Source organism: Rhinoderma darwinii, chromosome 7, assembly GCF_050947455.1.
Source record: "Rhinoderma darwinii isolate aRhiDar2 chromosome 7, aRhiDar2.hap1, whole genome shotgun sequence".
NCBI classification, from domain to species: Eukaryota; Metazoa; Chordata; class Amphibia; order Anura; family Rhinodermatidae; genus Rhinoderma; species Rhinoderma darwinii.
Genome location: NC_134693.1, coordinates 143934635 through 143943815, shown reverse-complemented (window position 1 = coordinate 143943815; position 9181 = coordinate 143934635). Strand labels below are relative to the sequence as shown.

Below are 9181 nucleotides of genomic sequence, written 5' to 3'. Positions count from 1 at the left end.
CTATCAGTGATTGTGTATGTATATATATATATATATATATATATATATATATATACACACACACACACATATACACACACACACACACACACACACACACACACACATATACACTCCATGGTCTTATACATTTCAGTCACGAGAATGTCCCCAATACGACTCATCAGTGACCGATGAGATTATTGGGCCCCCCACAACCGGACGCCCCGAGTACAGACAGAATATTATTTTTGTTAGTGTAAATATCTTTAAAGTATAAATTAACCCTTTCTGCTGCTACAGGTCTGCGTGGCCGGCCCAGGCTGGTCCTTGCTACGGTTGGAGAAGTACTGGATAATATTGTGCGAGAACCGACGAGAGAAAATGAACTATTAAGTTAACACAATAAAAGCGATTATTTAGAGGACGCGTGGATTATTCCGGGACCGTGGCGGCTTCTAGGGACAATGGGAAGGTTTGAGTCTGAAGTCTGCGTATAATCCTGCGCCTGCATGTGATGGTTCCGGTCAACAATCCCCCCCAATATCAGGGTCTCCCCACGGATATTAAAATTTGCTAATTATTAATTCACTAAAAAGTATTTCCGGGCAGGAAGTTTTTGTACAGGAGTGCGGTGGGCAGAGCCCCCCCCCCCCCAGCAAGGACCCCCATATGTGGTGACAGTAGATTATCACCGTACACTCTCAGGGAGTATTCAGACGTTGCATTCGAGGTGAAGTTAAAACTGTATCCAAAATCCGGATTGGGGTAAAAAAAAAACGCATAATATTGTTCCAGTAACGAATGAATTTTTATGCGGGTTTAACCGCAACTCTATTAGAAAGATACAGAATTTTCGGTTATACAATGATTACGCTTTATTTACATAGGACTGGAAAACTTAGTGACGTATTCACGCACGGTGACGAGGGCCGCACTGATTTCAGATACAGCCTGAAGATATAGAGCGATGCACAGGTGACATGCAGCCAGAACAACGTTACAAAGCGGCTCGTTGTGTGATCTGGTGATTACCTGGAACAGAGACAAATCCTAGCATGCACTGCCGGCTAGTGAGGTGTCCGTTATCATTTCTGTTAATACACTGGTTACCTTCACTAGAGATCGAAAGCTTTTGGTCACCCTTTTAAGGACTACAAGTATCAGCATTGCATATTGTTTAGGTGACTGGCAGATGGGGGGGCCACAGGTTGCAGATCCAGACCCGGCACACACTCCGTAATATTGGACTTTAAAAACCGGACCACGTTGGCAATATTTTGAGGGAAGACGACCGTCCCTTGGCCAGACATGGCGGATCCTAGTTGCCTTACATTCCAGGGTAGAGAGAAAATTCGCCCTTCTCCAAGGGGTGGTGACCTGGACAATTGTCTCTCACATGAGGAAGCTCAATGGACGTTCCGGCTCAAGTGTTAAACCGCGGGGTCTCAATGGCTCGATCTACTTTGCGCCATTTATTGGGTAGGAAGGTTACCCCTCTACTCTGGTAATATCTGCCATTCAGCTCTTTATTTATGGAGCTTATTGATTTCTGGTACGCTCCTCTTCGGAGGTCTACCCTATGCACTAAAACTTTAATGATCAGCTTTACGGTGGTACATTATTATGGCACCCGGGACGGGAAGTCCAAGTTGCTCCAGACATATTAGCCGTTTTTAGGCAAACACCATCATTTATCAATTGGTATCACTTTTGTTATGTTGTTGTGGATGGTGCCAGCGATGACGGGACCTTCATCTGCTCTCATACTCGCCCTTCACATGGTGTCTCTTGGATGTGATGTTGGTCTCTAGATAGAAGTTCCCAGTGAAGCAGCGTCCTGCTGCCATGGCTACGGACGCCCCTCCCGGCCACCTCCTCTACCAAACACACCGACGCTCCGTCAGGCCAATCAGGGTCCTGATGATGTGGGGGGGGGGGGGGTGTTGCGGGGTCTTATCCTCTTATAGTTGGTGGTCTCACCGCTGCCATGTGTGACCTCACATCAATGAGCACGAGTCCACCATCAGAGCTTGAGCTCAGCAGGTTTAACTGCTCATCTACCTAGCAGTACAATCGCAGCTTTTCCTGCTGAAGATCAAATTCTGTCATAACATCAATTACTCCTGATGATCCCGCTCTTAGGCTCCGTTCACATCTGTGTCAGGGCTCCGTTCATGGGTTCTGTCGGAGTTTTCCATGAATGGAACCCCGACTGAAAGAACCATAGGTTTCCGTTTGCATCACTATTGATTTCAATGGTGACGGATCTCATGCAAATGGTTTCTGTTTGGGCCTGTTCACATCACCGTTCGCTTTCCGTTCCGGGGTTCCGTCGGAGGTTTCCGTCGGGTGAACCCCGCAACGGAAAGTGAAACCACAGCTTCCATTTCAGTCACCATTGATATCAATGGTGACGGAAACATAGCTAATGGTTTCCGTTCGTCAGCATTCCGGCAGGTTTCCGTTTTTCTGACGGAATCAATAGCGCAGTCGACTGAACCCCGCAACGGAAAGCGAACGGTGATGTGAACAGGCCCTTAACCACATATCCTGATGGAATGATCTGTGATAGCCGCTCCAGACCAGATAGAAGTGACTGAATATCCGTCACTGGGCACCTTGAATGCCAACATTTTTTATGATCTATCTAATAAAAGTTACATTTTAGTTCTTCCACCAATTCCCCAGTGATCTCACAATTTGTAGCGGACATTGTTTACCTATTTTTCAGTGATATTGAATATTGGCTTTCGTGGTAAATATTCAGCTCTTCTCAGTGGCAGATTTCAGAGAACATTTCGTAGCGGAGCCGTTCCTGAAACCTTTCATGTCTCCTTCAGGGATGTCTGGATCCCACTAACTCCGCACATGTCAGAATACAGAGCTGGATGCAGTTCAAAGACAAACGTCTGGATGTAGAAGCCTCTGACTCATCCACGTTCACTTCAAAGACCGTTCTGGACCGGACACGTGGAGAGCGTCTTCCAAGGAACATGTACGTTGTGTACAGGAGTGTGTGTGTGGCCCAGACATGTCCGACACGCAGATGAAAGCCACTCCGTGCCGTCATGTGTGCGCTCCATGTCACTGAATAGCCACTACCCAGGTGATGCCCCTACGTGATGGACACAGACGAGACCCCAGACAATAAGACGTTACTTCTCATTAACCTTCAATGCGACGAACACGCTCCTGTACTTGTAGACTAGACACTTATCGCTCTTTGCCTCAGTCTGGAGATACGCAGTTCGGCCCCGTGCTCACGACCGTAGTTTTCATCTCTAATTACGGATAATCTGCGGACCTATACGTTTCTATAGGCCACGGACATCTTTCCGTATAATTACAGATGTGTGTCTGGGCCGTAGCAATGATCAGCATAATATAGAACATGTCCTATACGCGTCTATAATCGCAAGCTGCTTTGTATTCTCTATACAGAGCAGCTGTATCGTTCACTATTCACTGAATCCGTCAGTCCCGCGGACCTGACCGGTGCAATGACAGCGGGTCCTGAGTGTGGCTGACATGCAGGATCCACCTGTAATCTATCATATCTAAGTTATGAACTGTCAGACACTCAGGACCCGCTGTTACCGAACCCGTCAGGTCCGCGGGACTGACGGATTCAGTGAATAGCGAATGATACGACTGTTCTGTAGAGAATACAAAGCAGCTGTATCTCCAAAAGTAAAACGAATTTTTAATAAAAACGAATTAAGAAGTTCCACTAATCACACTGACTGATCAATTTATTAAAAAAAAAAAAAAGCCTTCAAAAAGGTGTACATAGCTTGGGGGTATTCCGGTTATCATCTATTCACTGGAAAGGTGATAACGGTTAGATCAGTGGGGGCCTGAACACTTTTATCCCAACAATTGCCAGAATGGGGGTTCAGTGTTCCCCCAGCTGCAAAACCGCTAGTCTGGAGGAGTTGAATGGGGCGGTGGTCGAGCACGCGCTCTAACGCTCTATTCAAAGTCTATGGGAATAACGGAACACCCGAGTGCAACGCTAAATTTGCCCATTCAAGTCAATGAGTCTGCAAAAAAAACAGCACACAGACACAATCCACATGCGGTCTGCTTTACATGAATGGGTGGCTAGGAGACACTGAAAAGAATGCTGAAACAGACGTAAAAAAAACGGAAACTGAGGAAAACGGATGCCACGGACAGACTGCGCTCAGACACGATACGGATTCATCCCGGATGGAAAATCTTCCTTTTTTTCCTGATGAAACTGACGCGTTTTACCACGCTCGATTGAGATCAATGGGAGACGGACTGAAAAGCTGATGCAGAGGGATGTCAACTTGTTACCAGTTTCAGGAAGAAAAAAAAAAAAGGAAGTCAAAACATAAGTGTGACCTGGGCCTTATGTGTTCTGTTTTGCACGGTTACATTGGCTACGGGTCACTCTGGATTCATGGAATTAATTATCTGCACTACACGATGCAACATTATAATTACTGAACAACCCTTGGAAGACATGACTTACTTGTAACTGGGCTCCAATTCCCCTGTGACGTCCTGGCAATGTTCTGTGGGCAGCGTCGAGGTCTAGTGACTGCAGCGCTATTACAATATAAGAAAAAAAGTTGTTAATTAGGACATTATAAGACCAGACAGCGATTTCCTAACTGCACACACGGCTGAAGAATTGTGTTGCAAACATGGAGAGAGGTGAACTACGACACACAAGCGGCAAGAGGCATGAATGGAAACTGGTACAAAGATGAAGGGTGACCCTGAGCCGTCTGGGCCTGGTACAAGTGTTGTGTTACTTTCTATAGAAGGGAAATGTCATACAAGAGCCTCACATCTAATGACGTATGACTGCCGGGGTCCATTCACACAGCGCAGAAAAATAGTCATATGACTGCACCGTGCGATTAGACCTCTGAACTCCTTAGACATCAGGTTCAGACCCTGCATCGCTGCCACGGTTCGTGGTCGCCACATTGTGACATCATTGAGGACATGCGACTAATATGCAGTAAAAATTGCATGTAAAAACCGTGCAGCCAATAACGGCGTGGACAAGCGTCATCCTCCGCTGTGTAAGGACTGGTTCTAGCTCCGGGTATTCTACAGATCTGATACAAATGAACACAACATAAAATACTTAGAAAGAGATGAGAAATCCAAAGTGACATTTTACAGTCGGATTTGGTCTCTGAAAATGCTGGAATCAGACGTGCGCCAAATAAACGAAGACGATGTAAGTGCGATGATCCGTGCAATATATCGCCACCATCCAATCATCATTCACTGGGGTCGAGAAGATAAAGTATTGCCGGCAGCAGGACCAAGCGAGCGTCAGATGAGTCTGTGGATCGGCACGCACCTTAATCTCTAACAAGACGCACCGGAACATAGCGCCGACTACGGACGTTCGCCACTTTCACGTATAACTCGAAAACCGCTCCTCCTTTTACCAACAAACAGCAGCCGTCAATTGTATCAGTAATAGTTTTGTGGAGGGGGGGGGGAGGGGAGATAGATCCGGAGTTTTATGTCAAATATTAACTTTTCCTATATTCCTGAAAATAATTTCATGTAGAAAGAATCCTGACAACAATAGATGACGTCTGTGCGATAGATTCACGCAAAATGGATTCAAGCGTCGTTCTTCGTGAATTTCAGCAGATCACATTGCATCATCAGACATCTCTTTGTGCTGTTTTAATCCTCCCGACGCGTTTCTTTACGGCCAAAAATATTCTTATGGGGAGATTGGCCAAAAACAGCTTTACCTAAAGTCCATAGGTGATGAAGAAGGTAATTTGGGCTGTCTCTTCTTTTCTAAAAAATCAACCTGCAGTGGCAGTAGCGGCGCCTGTTTCGGATATCAGACGCCACTACTGGAGCCTGAACCTATACAACTGATCCCTTGCCACTACAGGTTGATTTTTAGAAAAGAAGAGACAGCCCAAATTACCTTCTTCATCACCTATGGACTTTAGGTAAAGCTGTTTTTGGCCAATCTCCCCATAAGAATCTTTTGGCCGTGAAGAAACGCGTCGGGAGGATTAAAACAATACAAAGATGTTCCCCCGAACCCCTTGCAGTATATGAAGAGCTGATGGTATCCAGGACCAGAACACGTGGAGGGGGTGGGGGGGGGAGGGTATTGACCCCTTGGCTCTATCTATACATTTATTGTTTGTACAAGGAGACGTATGGAACCGGAAATGGATTTGGATGAGTGGAGCTCTTTTTGAAAATGTATTAATATATGTAATTCAACAATTTCCGGGTGAATATCCCGCGGTCTGATGATCCAATGCGATTTGCTGAAATTCACGAAGAACGGCGCTTGAATCCATTTGGCGTGAATCTATCGCACAGACGTCATCTATTGTTGTCAGGATTCTTTCTACATGAAAATATTTGAAGGAATATAGGAAAAGTTTATATTTCCCATAAAACTCCGGATCTATCTCCTTCTTCTCGTTATTATATTACGGAGGACTGCAAACCACACCGTTCCTATATAAATAGTTTTGGGGGGGGGGGGCCTTAATAAATAGGGGTTTGGTACCGATCCTCATTCTTTTTAATGCAATAAATGTCATAACCGCATTATTAAATCCCCACCAATGTCATTGCTAAATGCAGATCACGTCCTGAGGGAGGCTCAGCGGTTACCAAGGTCAGTGGATGATGAAGATTATAGTACATCAACAGTGACATCTAGTGGTGACCGGGTTACATGTCACAAAAAGCAACAATTCATTATTAGAAGGACAGGAAAATAAGGCAAATAAAGCAGAGATCATCATCAGAGGCGGCTGAAAGAAAATGATGCTCAAAATCAGAGAGCGTCGATCCCGTAAATGTTCAGCGCAGACGCTCCGGCACCTCCGGTCAATATCAGATCTAAGTGTTCACTAAACACCAACTGGTCTGCTGCTCGGACCCCTGCCCGACAGATCTCCCCCTACATGCACAGTGTACATCAGAAAACGCTAAGGCCCTGTTCACATAGAAGAAAATCTGCCTCAGAACTCCTTCAGGAATTTTTTGCCAGTTTTCGCCTGCGGCCATAAAGCGAATGCTAGGACCGCGGGCAAAAAACGCCGCGAAAAACAATCAGAAACAAGCGCCAAAGGTTTTTTCTGCCTCCCACTGATTTCAATGGGAGGTCAGAGGCGGAAACCCGCGGCAAGAAAGGACTTGCCCCATTTTTTCCCCACAAGCGGTTAAAAGGCGCCCGGGAAAAAGGACGCCTCTGCCACCAAATGAGATCAATTGGGGGCAATTTCAACCATTTTTTTTGGCCCCGATTCCAACGCGTTTTCCACATCAAAATCAGCGCCAAAAACCTGTGAACAGGGCCTAATAAGGTCCATAGGGTGTAGTAAACCTGAGAAGAGCGTATACAATGGGCGAAACTGTGCGCCACAAACCTGGTGTGAACAGAGCCTTAACTGCACTAACACAGTGTAACAAACTATCAGGACAGGAGAGATCTATGCGACTGTTAGGGTATGTGCACACACACTAATTACGTCCGTAATCGACGGACGTATTTCGGCCGCAAGTATCGGACCGAACACAGTGCAGGGAGCCGGGCTCCTAGCATCATACTTATGTACGACGCTAGGAGTCCCTGCCTCGCTGCAGGACAACTGTCCCGTACTGTAATCATGTTTTCAGTACGGGACAGTTGTCCGGCAGCGAGGCAGGGACTCCTAGCGTCGTACATAACTATGATGCTAGGAGTCCCTGCACTGTGTTCGGTCCGGGACTTGCGGCCGAAATACGTCCGTCAATTACGGACGTAATTAGTGTGTGTGCACATACCCTTAATGTGTTTAGCTTACAGAGGATTGTCTCAATTGATACATTGTCACAAACCCTCAACTGTGTGAGCAGTACAAAGTCAGGCCTCATGCGCACGGCCGTGCCCGTATTAACTGCCCACGACTGACGGACACATTTTCGGGACGTGCTCCTATACAAAGTATGGGAGCACAACCTGCAAAACAGAGAACATGTTCTATCTTTTACGGTAGTTCTACGGCACGGACACCTATGTGTAGCGGCGTCTAAGGCTGCATCCGTGTGCGAGGCGTATGGGCACCGGCGTGCTTTGCGGAGTATTTTACGTCCGTGCAAGCGCTTTTTTTGTTTTTTTAAATTTCTATGTAACGGTTTCCGTAAAACACTCAGATGTGGTCCGTGTGCTCTCCGTGGTTTTCACGCGCCCATAGACTTCGAAGGGCGACAAGGTGCGCAAAAACGCAGCAATATAAGACATGCCGTGAGTTTCACGCCACAAACACTCGCAGCCTGAGAACTCGCGCATCTCTGAATAGCCCCACTGTAACGTACGGCTCCGCGTGCGGTCAGTTATTTCAGCGGATGAGTATGCGGTCGAGTATTACGCTCATCTGAGTGCGCCCTTAGTATGAGATAGTTGGCGAGATTTGTGCCAAATTTTCAAAAGGTGCACACCGAAAAAGTTTGCCGCGATTTGCACGGTCTGAGGCGCAGAAAATCAACTCTACACTTGCGGTGATAAGATATATATGTGCAACAAAATTTCACGCCATTTTTCGTTGTTTTACTTGGAGACCGCTCCCACTTTACAAACATGGAAAACGATGAGAAAATTCACCTTCATCTACACGAGACAGGACGCCGGCCTAAGCCCCATCGACACCACCATAGTTCTCATCCGTAATTACAGACCCCTCCATTTCTATGGCGGACGGACCCCCGCCCGTATATTTACAGGATGTCCGTGCTGTAGAAAGGCTGCGCAAAAAATAAGACCTGCCCTATTTTTTTATTTTTACGGACCGTGCGCCTCCACTTTATATGGGGGCACAGCACGCAAATGCGGGTGGTTGTCCGCGGCCGGCTGCGCCCGTAGTGACGGACCGCGATTACAGGCACGGCCGTGTGCAGGGGCCTTACTGAACATCATTTCTCATTCCCACAATGCATTTCTTTCCGTTTTTTCCGGCAGTTTTCAGCTTATTACAGCCGACTTGTGACGTAGCGCTCGTGTTAAAGGCGATCGCCACAGAAACAAGCCGGAGATTCCCAGCACTTCCACTCACCCAACATGGCAGAAAATGTTCATCTTTATACAATAACGAGGGGCGGAGCTGTGACAACCACCAAAAAATGTACTGGGCAGATTTACCAACACGGTGTACGATTTAGACGTAAACGGCAGGTT

General features: G+C 46.6%; 1 long non-coding RNA gene across 2 annotated transcripts in view; it reads right to left on the bottom strand.

The window, feature by feature from the left end:
* Positions 1–9181, bottom strand: part of LOC142656942 (uncharacterized) — a 37229-nt gene that overhangs the window by 27550 nt on the left and 498 nt on the right. For both annotated transcript variants that reach the window (XR_012849777.1, XR_012849776.1), the window contains exon 2: positions 4484–4560. This is a non-coding gene — a long non-coding RNA (uncharacterized LOC142656942). The remainder of the gene's footprint in view (positions 1–4483; positions 4561–9181) is intronic.